Genomic DNA, 16,166 nt, shown 5'->3' with positions numbered 1-16,166 from the left:
ATTCCCAGCATCAGTAATAAAGTAAGAAACCTACAGCCTCTGCAGGGGAAGAACATTATACCAGGTGTTACGCTATCCTGGACAGTGGTGCATATTTTATCTTTCTAATTTTGTTCACTTGGCAAAGAAACTCTATTATACTGTTTTACTGTGAAGCTCCAATAAAATGTTGACAAAAGTGACTGGTTTCACTGCTATTGTACAAGAAAAGAAAACTGTTCCACTGAACTCACTCCGCCTCAGTTTTCCTGAGTTGGTCCATAGTCGGCTGTGTATGTTTTGTTGTGTGTAAATATTAATGCAGTTGGTTTCCAGTCCTGGATGGTCAGTCTTGCAAAGTGGTGGGCTTTGGACCTGGTTCATGCATCTTCTGACCTTCGTATATCCAAGGAAAAAATAAATACATGCCAGTTTTTTAATTGTTTTAGATCATTTTAATTTTCTAAACTATATTAAAACATGTCTGTGACACAACAGTTGCATTGTCATAGCAACAAATTGTGGCTGAGCCCAAAGATCCACACTATTCCCTAGTGCTTGCGGCATTTGCTAGGGATGTCCGAATGTCCAGAGAGGGAAAAGTAGTGCACTCAAAATTACCCACAATGCATCTTGAAAAGTAGTGAGCATCGAGGGTCACTACACCGATCAATATGAATCACAATGACCTGCAGGCACGAGCTCAAATAATAAATGTCAAAGCCGGTATAAAAAAACATCTATAGATCTTTCATTTGTTATACTTATTTGCTGAATAAATATGCAGAATGAAAGAACGAAATGAAGTACAACACAGGAAAATAATATATTTTCACAGTAGTTTAGATTGAATTTGGAACGCTGTGGTGGTTGCCGTGGTGACAGCCTGTAGTCACATGATCTGCGACCAGAATAAAATAGCTTCGTGTCCAAATTGTCACCAGAATGAGTTCATTAAATAGTCTATTATATGGTGTAGCACTATATATTAAATGAGGAGTTAGGAAATAGTGAGGACAATCAAACACAGCCAGTGTTTCACCACTAGAACATAAGAAATCAGCTCAGCAACTGTAGCAAGAAAAAAAAGAGCAGACTGTACTTCTGAAGGAAGCTGAGATGGTTTAACGTCTGCACCAAGATGTTGCATATCTTCTATAAGTCTGTTGTGGAGAGTGCAGTCAGCTTTGCAGCATCTGCTGGGGTAGTAGCATCAGAACCAGAGACTTGAAGAGAATCAACAAACTGATCCAGAAAGCTGCTTCTGTGCTTGGAGTAACTCTGGAGCCGCTGGAGCTGATTGTCCAAAGAAGAATGCTGCACAAGCTGATGAAGATGATGGAGGATTCTTCACACCCTCTCCACAACACAGTGATGAAACAACAAAGTGTGTTCAGTGAGAGGCTTCTTCAAGTCCGATGTAAGACTGAAAGATACAGAAGATCATTCCTGCCAGCAGCCATCAGCCTCCGGAACAAGACCTCCTCTAGTTAATTATTATTATATACTACAATGTTGAATTTCCCTTTGGGGATTAATAAAGTATTTTTCATTTCATTTCAAGAAATGCATGAAAGTGTTAGCAAATAGCATCATTACCTCATCCATTTCTTGTTGCCGAGTTGTTCAGTCTCGTTTTCAGGGTCTGATTCGGGCCGGAACATGTATGACTGTTTGTTTAGTGTTAACATTATTGAGTAGCTATTCTGGTTTGTTTACCAGTTCTGTCCGTGTCTGTACGGGGAAAACAGCTGATGTGCACGCTCCGACAACTACTCCTAGTGTCATTTACTACTCCTGGTAGTTGACCAATCAGACGCAGCCTGCAGGCAGGCAGGGGGTGGAGCTTTCTCTATTACATTTAGTTATGTTTTTGGCAGAGGCTGATCTGAGAGGATCATTACAAAATAAATGAAGGGGTTTGTGAAAAATGCTCGATGATTTCTTGCCCTTCTGGACTTGCATATTAAAATAAATTGGACTGAAAATGTACATAACATAGCCACTTTAAACACACCCTACCCAACCCATCTCTTACACACGCTCCATCTCACACTCCCCTATCCCCTGCCCCTACTCCCCCATACATGCACACCCCATAACACAACCCTCCTCACAAGCTCCCCCTGTACCAGTAATCCTCACTGTTATTTCAATATAGTTCAGTATATTGTCTCAATATACTTAGACAAGAGAAGTCACCACCACCCAAAAAAGCGTTCCTATGCTTTGTATCCTGCTACGTTAACAAATCAGTAGCATTCAGTTTTTAGCAAGGAGTCATTATCCTAAATATTGTATTCTTATGCAACAGTATATGGTGAAAATACAATCATGCCTCCAGAATGTGGGCGTTTCTTTTTCAGTATATATACGGAGCTACCGACGGAGCAGCTCTTTGGCAGAGTTCGGTGCAGCTGAAATCAGCCAAACCTGGCAACTCTGACAGGGTCAGTTAGGGCCGTTAGGACAGCAAAGTTTCTGCAAGCAGCCTGCAGCTCTTGTTTGTGGAGAGAACTGCAGCGTTGAGGATCATTATGACTTGTTTAGATGCATTTTCAGAAACCAGCGGCTGTTTCACGAGCCGCAAGTCAAGAGTCAGTGAGCCGCATGCGGCGATACGAACAGACATCCGCTCAACGCTGGAATCAATTCTGCAGACCAGCTCTGGAACAGCCACCAGTTTGCCAGTTTGGGCCAGGATGGCATCCTGCTTACAGTCAAGTTCGGTCAACGCACGAGTCTGTGGACTGCTTGCTCGGCACATTCCGCTACAGAATTCAGGCAGTCTGCCAGCTGCTGCCAGAATCTCACGGGTCTTCAGGTAGATCAGAAATCCACCAACGCCAATCAGCAGAATCCCAATCACCAATAATCCAAAGATGTAAACATCCTCCACATCCTCAGTGGACAGAACCAGCAGACACATTGGTCTCCACTTGGCGTATGAGTCCATAACGTATCCAGCAGGAAGCGTACCATCGCAACATGTGGGCTCCCTTCTGCCCAATCTCCGGGATAAAAAATGTGATCGATTGCATTGAAAAACCAGCTGATCAGGGGCTTAAAACTACCTAGCATTGATTTTGGAACCATGTATTGGTTGGTTGACAGCGAGGTTGCAGAAAACTTGTCTGTCTGACCCTGCTGTGTTTGACATACTCCTCTCAGGGGTGTGTCTGGTCACTGCTTTTGTTCATGCTTTACACTAATGATTTAATAGTATGTTTGAGTCCAGGGTTATAATAAAATTTGCAGATGACTCTGTGATCATCAAATTCTTGCAGGACCATGAGGTGGGCCATGGACCTGTCCTTAAGCATTTTGGTGTAATGACTCTTATCTGCAACTTGATGTGTCTAAAACAAAATACATGATCCATGATATTCTCAAGAACCCCCCCCCCCCCCCCCCCCCCCCCCCCCCCCCCCCCCCCAATCACAGACCAACCCTTTGTTAATGCTATAGTAGTGGGAGAAGTCATCAGTATAAGTACTTGTATATCATCTCGGATGACAGACTGTCTTCTGAGACAAACTCAGATGCCATCTACAGGAAGGCAAATCAGAGTTGGATGTGTTTTAATGTTGATTTAAAAAAAAAAAGCCTCTTTAAATGTATTAATTTATCTTTCACTGAGTCAGTTTTAACTTTTGCATTTGTTTGCTGTTATGATAACCTCAGCTTTTCAGAAAAGAACAAGCTGGAATGACGTCAAACTAGCCATGTTTATAAGAAAAGACTGACATTAGCCTTAATGATCCGGGAGATGTGTATCAAGCCAGCACCACTCAGGGGGCAAAGGCCATTCTGGAGAACCCTCTTCATCCTTTTTGTGCAGAATATCAGCTTCTTCCATCTAGGTGAAGGTATGCTTTCCCCATAGGGCCAAATCAAACAGATATCTTATAATTTGTTCCATCTGTTATCAGATTCTGAAAAAAGCTGTAGGTGACCTTGTTAGAAACATTACATGACGAAGGGAAGGAAGGGACAAACATGCCTGAGCGAAGGAGAAGAACGAAGAGGAGGAGGAGGAGCAGAAGAAACCAAAACTGAGGGTTTATTGCATCTATGGCTACGTTCAGACTGCAGGGCTTGCTGCTCATATTGGATGTTTTTGTAAAATCCAAATTTTTTGAAACTCCGTTCACATTTCTGATCAAATGTGACTTGTTTGTGATCTCCTGTATGAACCTCATGCGCACCAGAAGCGTTGCACATGCGTAGAAGACACGGTGACGTGCAGTGAGCCTCCAAATTTTCCTAAATTGGGAGGCTTGACCTTTATTTACTCTGTAATTATAATGTTGAAAAAACATCCCCTCAAAACTATCTTATCAACACAAACAGATGCTTCTTTCCTGGTCGCTAATTTACAAACACAACTTTTCCCCACATAGATACGAACAATAAAGACATCACATACAGAAACAAATTCCTATTTTACCCCTTTTGGTTTACTCACAACATAATCCTGGTTCATCAGTTATTTAATCCTGAAGGATCTTTGATGACATATCAAGAATTTATCCTAAAATATAATGTATTCATTCCAATTAATGAATATAACATAGATAAAAATGCAATCCCCGACGGAGTATTTTCTGTTTTTTAAAGGTGCAACTGGACAGAATCTACCACTGTTACCTCTTGACCCAAGTAAACTGGACAATCTGTTTCTCATCAACACACAATAGTTTTCGTTGTTTAAGTTCATTATTTCAGACAGACAGAGCAACGGCTCCATATGTGGTATCTTATTGGAACACATTGATTAATAATCTTGAATGGAAGAAGATTTGGAATTTATCGGCTAAATACATGATAACTAGTAAAGTATCTTTTAAAATAATTCATAGATTTTATCCATCAAAGGTCTTTCTACAAAGATTTAAAAGATATAGAATTAACTTGTTCTTTTTGCAAAGGACACCCTGAAGACGTATTTCCTTTGTTTTGGTCGTGCCCCTGATCTACCAGAATGTGGAATGATATTTGTATTCTGATCTCTTCCTGTATTGAACCAAGTTTTTCCCTTTGTTTTGAACTTATATTGTTTGGCTTCATTAACTACCCTGATGAGAAAACCAAACTATTCTACACCATTAATCTAATCATACTTGACAAAATGGCATATCCACAAATGTTGACATACCAATCAAAAGACACTATTCTCCATGTTTAATAATGAATATTAATTCTATTAAGTGTTCCACTAACATGAAAGCCATTAAGACTATTGATTTGTGCACTCTTTTTGTGTGTTTATTGTTATTCATATCATAGCTGCTCCTAAGAAACCATAACCCCCTGACGTATGTGTTGCTCTGTTTTGTACTGCACTGTTGTACACTGCATAACGCTTGTATAAAAAAGAATGTAATTTAAAAAACACAAAAAGAAGAAGAAGAACTGCTGAGGAAGCAGCTGGGATGGATCCCACCACAGGCTTGGCAGTGCGAGGGAAGGAGCCTGACATGGTCCTCGCCCAGGACCAAGCATGAGTGTGATGAGCAAGTTTAGGATCCAGAAGGAGCTGCAGGGCCAGGCAGGAGGGTTTCCCTCCTTGCGAGTAGTAGACTGCCGTATTTGCTCCTCTCTGCAGGTCGAGGGACGTGGTGCTGCAGGACAGAAGACTGCGTGAATGGACACGTCCCCGCAGAGAGGAGGACCACCCCAGGTCACACCGTGGACATTTTAGAGGACCAGGTTGAAGGATGAGATTTTAATCTTTTAATCCTCTATCTCTTTTTTTTTTTAAATAAACTGTTTTTTGGGTTTTTTTTTTACCATTTTAGGGTTTAATGTGGCTGACTCTGCTCCCCTTGATTTTTAAAAGGACCAACGTGGCTCGGAGGACTGTTTTTATTTTATTTATTTATTTTTATGTTTTAACATGCCCCGGCACTCCGGCTTCCTCCCACCATCCAAAGACATGCATGTTAGGTTAATTGGTCACTCTAAATTGCCCCTAGGAGTGAGTGTGAGTGTGGTTGTTCGTCTCTCTGTGTGTGGCCCTGCGATGGACTGGCGAGCTGTCCAGGGTGTACCCTGCCTGTCGCCCTAAGCCGGCTGGGATAGGCTCCAGCTTCCCCGCGACCCTGAATGGAATAAGCGGTTCGGAAAATGAATGAATGAATGAATGAACATGCCCCGGCCAACTCACAATTATACCAGTAAAACTGTGATGAACGTGTGTCATGTACTTATACTGTATCTACTGTATAGATCATTGTGTTGTTATCTGGTGGGACATGCATGTTTTAACTCATGTTGCAAACCAAATTGTCTTCTGGGGTCATTAAAGATGTTGAAAGTAAATCAAAATCCCTTTCCACCATTTCCATGATGAGAATCTTCTGTTCCATCGTCATGTTGAAGGAAGCAGCTGGAGATGATGTGAGCTTTGTGACATGGTGCATCATCCTGCTGGAAGTTTCCATCAGAAGATGCTACACTGTGCTCAGAAAGGGATGGACATGGTCAGCAGCAGGACTCAGGTAGGCTGTGCTGGTTAAACCATGTCATACTGGTACTAAGGGGACCAAAGTGGGACCAGAAAACCTCCCCCCACCATTCCACCAGCAGCAGCCTGAAGCGTTGATCCTGACGGCAGGATGGATCCATGTTGTCATGATGTTTCCAGCAGATTCTGATCCTACCATGTGAATGTGGAGCTGAACTGGAGACTCATCAGACCAGTAACTAGAAGCGGTTGTGTTTGAATATTCCAGTAGATCATCAGTTTCTAAACTACTCAGACCAACAACCATGCTTCTTTCACATAAACGTCCTTTTTTCCTCCTTCTGACGCTCAGTTTGAACTTCATCTCTACCATGTTTACAGGACTAAATACACTGAGTTGCTGCCATGTGATTGGCTGATTAGATATTTATGTTCGGAGCAGGTGAACGGCTGAAGGTGATGAAGAGGATGATGAATGAATAGTAAATACCAGGATAAACACATTTAGAACAGTTTTAATGTGCAACATTACATGGACATTTAACTGTGACCTGAAATGGAGATGTTGCTTTTTAAGGTAAATGTTTTGTTTTTCCAAGCTCAAACTTTTTTTTATTAAGTTCATTTTACTGTTTCTGATACAACAAATCATGTGTTGCATCCAAACAAAGCGAGTTCACTAAAAGCTTTACAGCCGTCATCAGTAAAAGGCGTCTCCAACATGCTTAAAAAAAATGCAGTTATTCAACTAATACACAATGAGTTAGCGTGAGAAATGATTCCATAATTTTTCTCAACAAGGCCATGATTAATGCACAGAAGGATAGAAAGAAAGGTGCGTGGGTGGGCTGTTTGGTTTGTGTTCGCTCAGTTTGCTTTGTTTTCCCAGAGATCATAGCAACAAAACCTGTGATTTGCTGCAACCTTTGACCAGGTTCTTTCTGACAGCTATTAGACTGTGATGGATGGACGGCTGAGCTAAACGACTGTCCAAACACCGACATTCACAATCATACAGTATCTGCCCAGGCAGGAAAAACACACTTCTATCATGCAGAGATAGTGCTAACCTGAACAGACTGAAAGCTATTTGAACCTCCTCAACCTTTAATTAGTAAAGCTTAAAGAAAAAGATGTAAGGTTAAGAAAAAGAGCATAAAAGGGTATTGAGTCATGTCCCCTGCCTCTAGCTGTGTGACGTATCTCTAGACGTTAAATCCAGATGTTTTATCAAGGCTCGTGCCATTTCCCAGGTAGGCTGTCAGGTGTTCTGGTCATGGCAAAATCAGATAATGACAAAAAATGCCCAAAAAAAGTGGAAATAGCCTTTTTGCTCTTTAGTTTTGGATTCCGTTTCTGTCTCTGTTTGATGAACTTCAGGAGTTAAATTCTTGGTTCAACCGGTTTACAATACTTCGTTACTATAATCCAATGTGTTACATACTTATGCATTTTCACTGTGCTTACCCAGGGTGTTTAAAATGCACTAAAGAGCCAAGTATGACACCACCGGAGTGACAGCAGGCTCCGCGTAACAAGATTAAAGGCTTGGGACACAAAGGCAGCAAACTGAGCATGGATCATAAAGGCTTTCACCAAATGCATCTTGTTCACAGTTTCTATGTTGTGTTTCAGGGAATTCTGCTCAATAAAAACTGAGGGAGGCATGTGGACTCGGAGGATCCCCAGACTCCCAAACCAGATGTGCAATGATCACAGAAAGAGGTGCTTCATAAGCCATTTTTTAAAATTCTGCATCCTCCAGGTAGAAATAATCTTGTTTTGAGAGTTTGAAGTCTTACTAAGTTTTTCTAATGTTTCTGGACAGACACGTGTGGCATGGTGGGATAGTGGGTTAGTAATGCTGCCGTAGAGAAGAAGAACTCTAGACTTGAATCTTGGGTCTTTCTAGAGCTTGGATGTATGCTTTCCCTCTGGGCTCCCGTGTCGGGTTCAGTCATGATTTGTAGGTTGTAGATGGTTGTTTGTGTCTTTTTGGGCTCTGTGATGTTCTGGCAACTGTCTGAGGTTTGCTCTGCTAATGGCAGCTGACCCCCCCACAACCTCAACCCAGGGGCAGGGATGAAGAACATGTTGACATGTGTGTGTAGCTCTGTCTCTGTGGCTGGTTGAGGTGTTTATCTGTCTAACGCATACTTTGGAACGGGTCTGGTTTAGAAGGTCACAGGTTGAACTTGTTATCTGGCCGAGCTGACCTGCCGCTGGACTCTGCATGTAAATGAAAGGTCTGTGTCTTCAACCAGATTCTGTTATTGGATCATTGGCTGCCTTCAGTTTATCTATACCAGTGTTTCTCCACTACACCTGATGCAGAATAACTTCACTGCTTGCCAAGTTCTATGAAAACCTGATGATGAGCCACTGATTTGAGTCAGGTGTGTTGGAGTAGGCGTACGTATAGCCCGTGCAGGGCAGTGGGCCCCGAGGACCAGGATAAAGACACACTGATTTATACTTGTACACTTCATTCAATCATCAAAAACCAAAAGCAGACAAAAGATAAACTTCCAATAAAAGGATGAAAAGGAGCAGAGCAGGAAAATCATACTTGAACCGCCCCTTTTTAACATGTAGACCTGGCACTTAAAAAACTGAATGCAATAAAGGTCACTAATATTTATTTTTATTCTGACAGGGCAGAGATGGTCCAAAAATAGATCAGCTTCTCTAACGCTGCTGTAGATGAGACATGATCAATAGTAGAGAGGATCTCTGATAGGAACTCATGCAGTCATCCCAGCTGAGAGATACAAGGCTCATCTGCACCTTGACTCTTAGCTCGGCCGCAGTGCTGAAAAGAATCCTGGGGTTCATCTAGTTCTCCTCTTTCAATAAGCAAGAATAATTTGTTCTATCTGTGCAGATTAAGTGAAGTTCTTCTAGATCAGATGAATGCTGTTCTGCTCTGCAACAGGATGAACCCACAGAAAAAACATTTAACCTTACAAGACAGATTAAACCCTGTGACATCATTCTCATACGCACTTTCACCATGATGAGAGGAAGTTTGTTACAGACCACACTCCATCCACACTCCATCCACACTCAACCCATTTCAGCTCCATGGATGATCCGGTCTCTGCAGCACTTCACCTGAATTTCTGGAAAACAAGAGATAATTATTAACTTCTCTGGATCCTTTTCTTTGACTGGGTAGTATATTATACAGATCTGTTGTCTGTTTCCACCTAGTTATCTTTACTAATGTCTCTGTTTGCCTTTTGCTACAAACTTAAATAAAAGAAACAGTTTCCGTTCATATGCAGCCATGAACTTCTTTGACTTAAAGTTCAAATTAAATTTCACTGCAAAGTCAAAGTCCTTGAGAGATGTGACGGCCAGACCAATGGCCACACATGTAAAAAGGCGATAAAAGCACCACATTGTCAGTTACTTAGTTTTCTTTATATTTAAACTTAGTTTAAATGCTTTGGTTTCTTTTTGTTAGCAAGCACATTAAGGAGCCATTGTATTTTCAACTGTTTTGTTTAATCTTGTTTCTGGTGCTGAAGGGATTAGCTTGGGCACTGGGGGCAGGAGTATACACAGGAAGGAAGCCAGTGAGCAGGAAGTGTTCCTCTTCCTTCGCCAGCTTGGTCCCTCACAAGAGAGCCGAAGGAACCAATGCTGCAAAGATCAATGAGCTGAAGTAATGTGGGGAAGAAGGATGGAGCAAAATTCCTCCAAGGAAGAGACTGAAAACATCACCCAGAAAACCACTGCAGCACCTTCCTGCTGCTGGAGGAGCTTCTGCAAACTGCTGGATCGACTTAGTTGTTTTTGTTGAATAAATAACAAAAATGTGTTGTTCATGTGAAGTGGTCTTTATTGCATGTATAGGCTGAATGGTGGTCTGGCTCCGTCAGAGCAGACAAATTTGCTTTGCCAAGAGGGCTTTTATATCCCTCTTGAAAATTCTTGTAATATTTCATTTTTTTACTTTTATTTTGAAATTTCTCTATTGTTAAATATACATGTTAACGTTGTACAGGAGGGTTGGCTTCTTTGTATAATGTGTCCCAGTAGTTTCCAGTTCCTTTTAGAATTTTACCATCTTTTTCTCTCTTCTCATCCTGTGTCCATTTGGTGCCACTTTGCTGCTGTTTGTTTAGTAATGAGGCAATCAACATGGCCGCCACGTCCCAGAATTCAACATGGTGCCCAAGCCCTATTAGTCACAACCAAGTTGCAACCTCCAGCAGTAAAAAGTGAAGCCAAAGCAGAAGTACATAAAACTGCAGTTCCCCCTTCATCCACTAGGGGCTGCAAAACAGAGCAAATCCCCATAGACTCCCATGTTAAAAAGACCAACTTCACAGCAGAAATAAACATGTTTACAGCAGAAATAAACATGTTTACAGCAGGAATAAACATGTTTACAGCCTGGTACAGCCAAGAATCCATTTTAGGTTTAATAGATCAGGTTTACCTTCATGACAACTGTGGGAGGAGTGCTTTTTTTTTTTAAACTCCTTCGTTTAAAAGTAATTTAATCTCAAAATTTGGCATATTTAGGAGCGTGTCCTTTTGACAGGTATCCGATCTCCCGCTTTGAGTAAGAAGAACATAGAACAACAACGGTTTTTAGCCGGTTATCTATCTTTAGCCTATTTTTAGCCGGTTTACCTCCATTAGCTGGTTAGCTCCTGTTTTCTCCAGGTTAGCTCGGTTAGCTCTTCGGTACAGAAAGCTCGGAGTTCATCCAATGTCAATCATCCACCATGATGCTCACAGCCCCCCTCTCAGCTCCACCTCTTTGACCATATTTGTATTTTCTGGATGACAAGACACGCATGCCCCTGCCAAGATGGCGATGGTAGGAACCGCCCACTGAGCTTCAGTTCAGCTCTTCAGAAACCTCACGTCCCAGAGGCTCCGCCCATTTCTTTTATACACAGTCTATGGTCACAACACAATACACAAGCTACAAAGTTACACATTCTCTCTGTTTCTCTATAAATTTACTTGCCTGAAGTAGGCAGCAGCCAAAGTTATTCCACATGAAGTTTGCAGCAACAGAAACTTCTCGCGCCATTACTTTACCATTTGCCGAGCGTGACCAGTGGAACAAGCAATGACAAATGGTAAACATATTTGTACTTATATAGAGCTTTTCTAGTCATGCAGACCACTCTTGTCTGCACTACTTGTCACATTCACCCATTTGTACAGACACTCATACCCCAACAGGCACATCAGGGGGCAGCTTAGGGTTCAGTTTCTTGCCCTAGGACACTTTGGCATTCAGGGAAGCCTGGAATCGATCCCCCAACTTTCCAGTAAAAGGACAACTGCTCTTCCTCCTGAGCTACAGCCGCCCCAAGCAGATCAGTAGGAGTTTGCTTTTAAAAATGGAAAAGAAGATGCGTTCCTGGATGAAGACTTTGCCAAAACAAAAAAGGCATAATCTGTCAGGGCAAAATTTATCATAAAAATAATAAAGTGTTGACAAGGAAGTTGTCATTTTACCCACATTTCTTTCTGACTGTAATCTGCGAAGCGTAACAAATCAAGATTTGACCATTTGGATTTGGATTGGACCAAAACTTAAAGCAGCTGAAAAAAGTCATAAAATCAGATTTTTTTTTTTTCATAATCGTATTAAAACAAAGTTACCTGCTGAACTCAGATAAAGGCCAAACATCAGTTTTATTTATCAAGTTGGAACATTTTCTGGGTTTATCTACAAACAGATTCTGTGTGGTTAAAAGGCGTTGTCACCGAACAAGCCGATAGATCTGGACGGGTCATCTGGTTGATGCCCCAACTCATTGCCCGCTGTAAATGAAATGAAAACACCACCAAACCAACTCGCCACCAGGTCACCTGGGCGATATATGGTGCAGAGCCACAACCTCTAACAGACAATGACTCTTTATTCACACATCATAGTTAACAACTTCTAACAGCACAAAGAAAAACTAATAAACATTATTTACCATTAGTATTTCACAAGAATTACTTGGTGAAAGACACCAGAAACATACAAAAAATACTAACGGTATTAGCCGGCTCCAGCTTCCCCGCGACCCTTCCTCAGACTCAGCAGTTAGGATAATGGATGGAAAATGTTTATGGGCCCTGCTGGACTGGCGACATGTCCAGGTGTAGGAGGCTGCTGGGATAGGCTCCAGCTCCTCCACGACCCTTGAATGGATTAAGCAGTTCAGATAACGAATGAATGAATGAATCAATCAATTAAAATGTTTATCGAATCCGTGTCAAGTCAATAGAAACGTTCACATAAGTGAAAAAAATTCCATGCAGGGATTTCACAAGTTTTATTTTTTCAAACTGAAGCTGATTTTCTCAATGACTGCATCCAACCAGCCTGTTTTTTTTCTCTTGTTTGTCTCTTCTTCTTCAAGGTAGCAGCAAGCTTCTGAGGCAGATCCTCAAATTGTTCCACAAATGTCCTAAAATCTGTCCTGAAGCAGCCTTGGTCTATCTTTAGCTCCTGGACTAAACAATAACCCCCCCCCCCAACTTCATCTCTATTATAGGATGGACCCAGGGCCTCTTTTTTTCTTTTACCAGCATCAGAACAATCTCTTGTCACTTGATGTGGAAACCATATTTGTTTTTGCAACTTTCAGTGCTGCTAGATCCTTTGAGAACAACCAGCAAAAAGAAAAAAAGTCCAAAGTTGCTTAAAACAAGCGGACTTACCACACACACCACCTTGTTTTTGAATCTTTATTAACATTTTTGCATCAGACTTGGTGTGGATTGACAAAAACATTGATATTTCACCTCCAAATTATTTTCAGTATCATGTAGTTTATTAGTAGAACTTTAATCACAAAATTGAGTCAAATGTCATCAAGTCAGACATCATGTCTTCATGTCTTCACAGTTGGCAGCTGCGTTCATGTGTGTGCTATTCAGAAGGTCATGCCTCCATCTGCTGGATGAAATGCTGCAACAGTTTACACAGACTTGCATCTTTTCAAAACTATCTGAATGACTTTTTTTTTTTATTATTAGTTTTACTAAAATGCATGCTGCATACCATCAATCTCTTTAAACGCTGGATGTTGGGCTTCGGCCATGTGGGAGCGTAGGAACATTTTCAGTGTTGTGGCCAAGATAAGGCAGAGGTTAGCACAAGTTAGCCCGTCAGCAGGTAGATATTCCTGGTCCATAAAGTTGAAGTCCTGCCATGTTTTTGGATCTACCTGTACATTTAGAACAGGTGTTTTCACTAACAGGCTTGTTTATCTGGCAAATAAACTCTGCTCATTAAATTCAGCTGCTTTGGTGACTGGTTGGAACAGCTGCCAGACAGGACTTCTACTTTCTGGACCAGGAATTGCCGCCTCTGCCAGTCAGTAGATATCACTCCTGCAACATCTGGCAGGGTGACTGTTATCATGCAGGATCATGAGAAACCCTGCCCCATTTCTGCTTCTGGAAGGAAGCATGTTTATGTTTTTTATGGCATTGTTGCCTCGTGTGTGGTTGCTGTGCAGATGTTGGAGACAGAGCTGATCGTTTAGCGGCCATGAATGTTGACGTGTTGCAGAAAGGATTGCTGTGCAAGTCTAGAAAAGTTTTGATGGGGGACGTGCAGGGGCACTGACCAGCAGAGGTGGGGCACAAATTAAGGTCTAGATTTTATGAACGGATTATTACAGTTGAAGTGATAATCTGATATATAAAAATGAAGAAAAACAGCCTGTGACATATGTTCATCAGCAGATGTTTGCTTTGGGTGATCCTGCTGTTGGTGGACTTTTATTACTGCTGCACAGACGTACACTTAATGATAAAAAAGAAAAAAAGTGCTTTTAGCATAAATTTGATAAAAGTTTTGTCAGAAATATTTGGTGTTTAACTTCAGTCATCACATCTAGTGGTTTATTGGCAGATGTTTATCATCATATTGGTGATCCTATATCATTTCTGCATTACCACGTAGAAGAGTGGTCCCAACCCGGGTCCCCCAGAACACAGTGGGTCCCTGATGCCTTGACTGTTCAGAGTCACTGGGATACAAATTAAGACTGTGTCTACAAAGAGACAAGTTGAGGTCTATGTGTTTTTTTTTACCATCTAGTGTTTCATTCTGTCACGATTTGCTCCCGGCGGTGGTGTTCTCTCGTTTGGGTGTTAGGTGGAGCTGAGCAGGTTTCCCGGAGGCTCAGGGTGGAGTCTGGAGGGCTGACTGAACACATTTGCAGCTCATCTGGCACTGGCTTCTTAAGAACATGCAGGAGCTCCAGTCTCCATCAGATGATCAGTTTCTGTGGTAAATCCGGCTCCTTCTGAGACTATTGTGTGCTCAAAGTGTTCGTGATAATCTTCTTCTGTTTACTTCCTTCTGCAGACTCGTACCACCTTGTCTTACCTGGATCCTAGCATTACCAGTCAACCACTCCTCTCCAGCCGATCCACCAGCCTGCTGTCTTAACCTGCCTGCTCGCCGTGCCGCCTTGGTCTCTCTCACCATGCTCAGGATCTTGTTCAACCCTCTCCAGCTTGTGGGATACCTCAGGTTCATGCTTCTTGTTACCCAGACCTTCAGGTCCTCTGTCGGTTCCTGATCTTTGGATGGGACATGGATGTATGTACACAATCACACCTATCAATAAACAAGACTAATTCTCTCTCATACGCACTGCTTCAATAACGCATGTTTATTAGAAATAGGTTTTTTGTCCTGTGTGTTTATTTAACAAATGCTACAGTAGTTGCTTCTGGTGATGTTGCTGTTCCTGTTGTTTTTGTCTTTTATCTCTTTCTGTCCTTTACCCTCCTGTTCCTTCCCCCTCTTCTTTTGTTCTCCAATCAGTTCCAGCATAAACATACAATTTAGCAATAAACAAGAATAAAAAATTTGTAGAGCCTTTTATCAAGCTTCATATCCCTTCTATGAAGCTTCCAAAATGTCAATCCAGCTACTTTATTCACTTCTATGCTGATGACACAATCTTCTTTTTCCCTGATGCAGTATTTGCACCGCATTGCCTTTCCCCATGAACCTTTCTGTTAAACACCAGTTGGACATAGATAATATTTGGTAGAAGGGTTCTGTCCCATATTCATCCCAAAACACAACATTTATCCTCAACAGCGTCCTGAGACCTTTACTGTGTTCCAGAGTGATGACAACAGCATTGCAAATGGTTTTATATGGAAATTATTTATGGATGGGTGTCAGAAAATATCCAACTGGAAGAAGACCCCAGGGAAAACCTGACACACTGAAGGGACTACATCTTTCAGCTGGCCTGGGAAGGCCTTGGGATCCTCCTGGAAAAGCTGGAAGAAGTGGCCGACAGGGAAGCCTGGGGTTTCATGATTAGGTAGTTCTGGTTCTGGTCATCCTAAAGACTATAATTCCTTGACATCTTTTACAGAACTCAGCTGTTTGTCTCCTGATGTCGACCAGAAACAGATGCTACATTACACCGGTTTAAAAATCTCTGCATTGGCTCCCTGCACGCTTTCAAATTGATTTCAAAATACTTTATTAGTTTTTAAAGCTCTTTAAGTTTTGAACAGACTTGCTTTTAGCTTCCAAACTTTCCAGGGTTCTCAGGTTGTCAGCAGCTGGTCCAGACCAGAACACATGAAGCATCTTGTAGTGTTTATGGTCCTCGCATGTGGAGCAGCCCAACAGAGGACCTGAGCAAAGCTGGGAGTGGTAATATTTTCTAAGATGTAGCTCAAGATTTTTTAGTAAACCTTTTGA

Source organism: Telmatherina bonti, assembly GCF_933228915.1.
Source record: "Telmatherina bonti genome assembly, chromosome: 10".
In the NCBI taxonomy this organism is placed as follows: domain Eukaryota; kingdom Metazoa; phylum Chordata; class Actinopteri; order Atheriniformes; family Telmatherinidae; genus Telmatherina; species Telmatherina bonti.
This window is presented reverse-complemented; position numbering follows the sequence as displayed.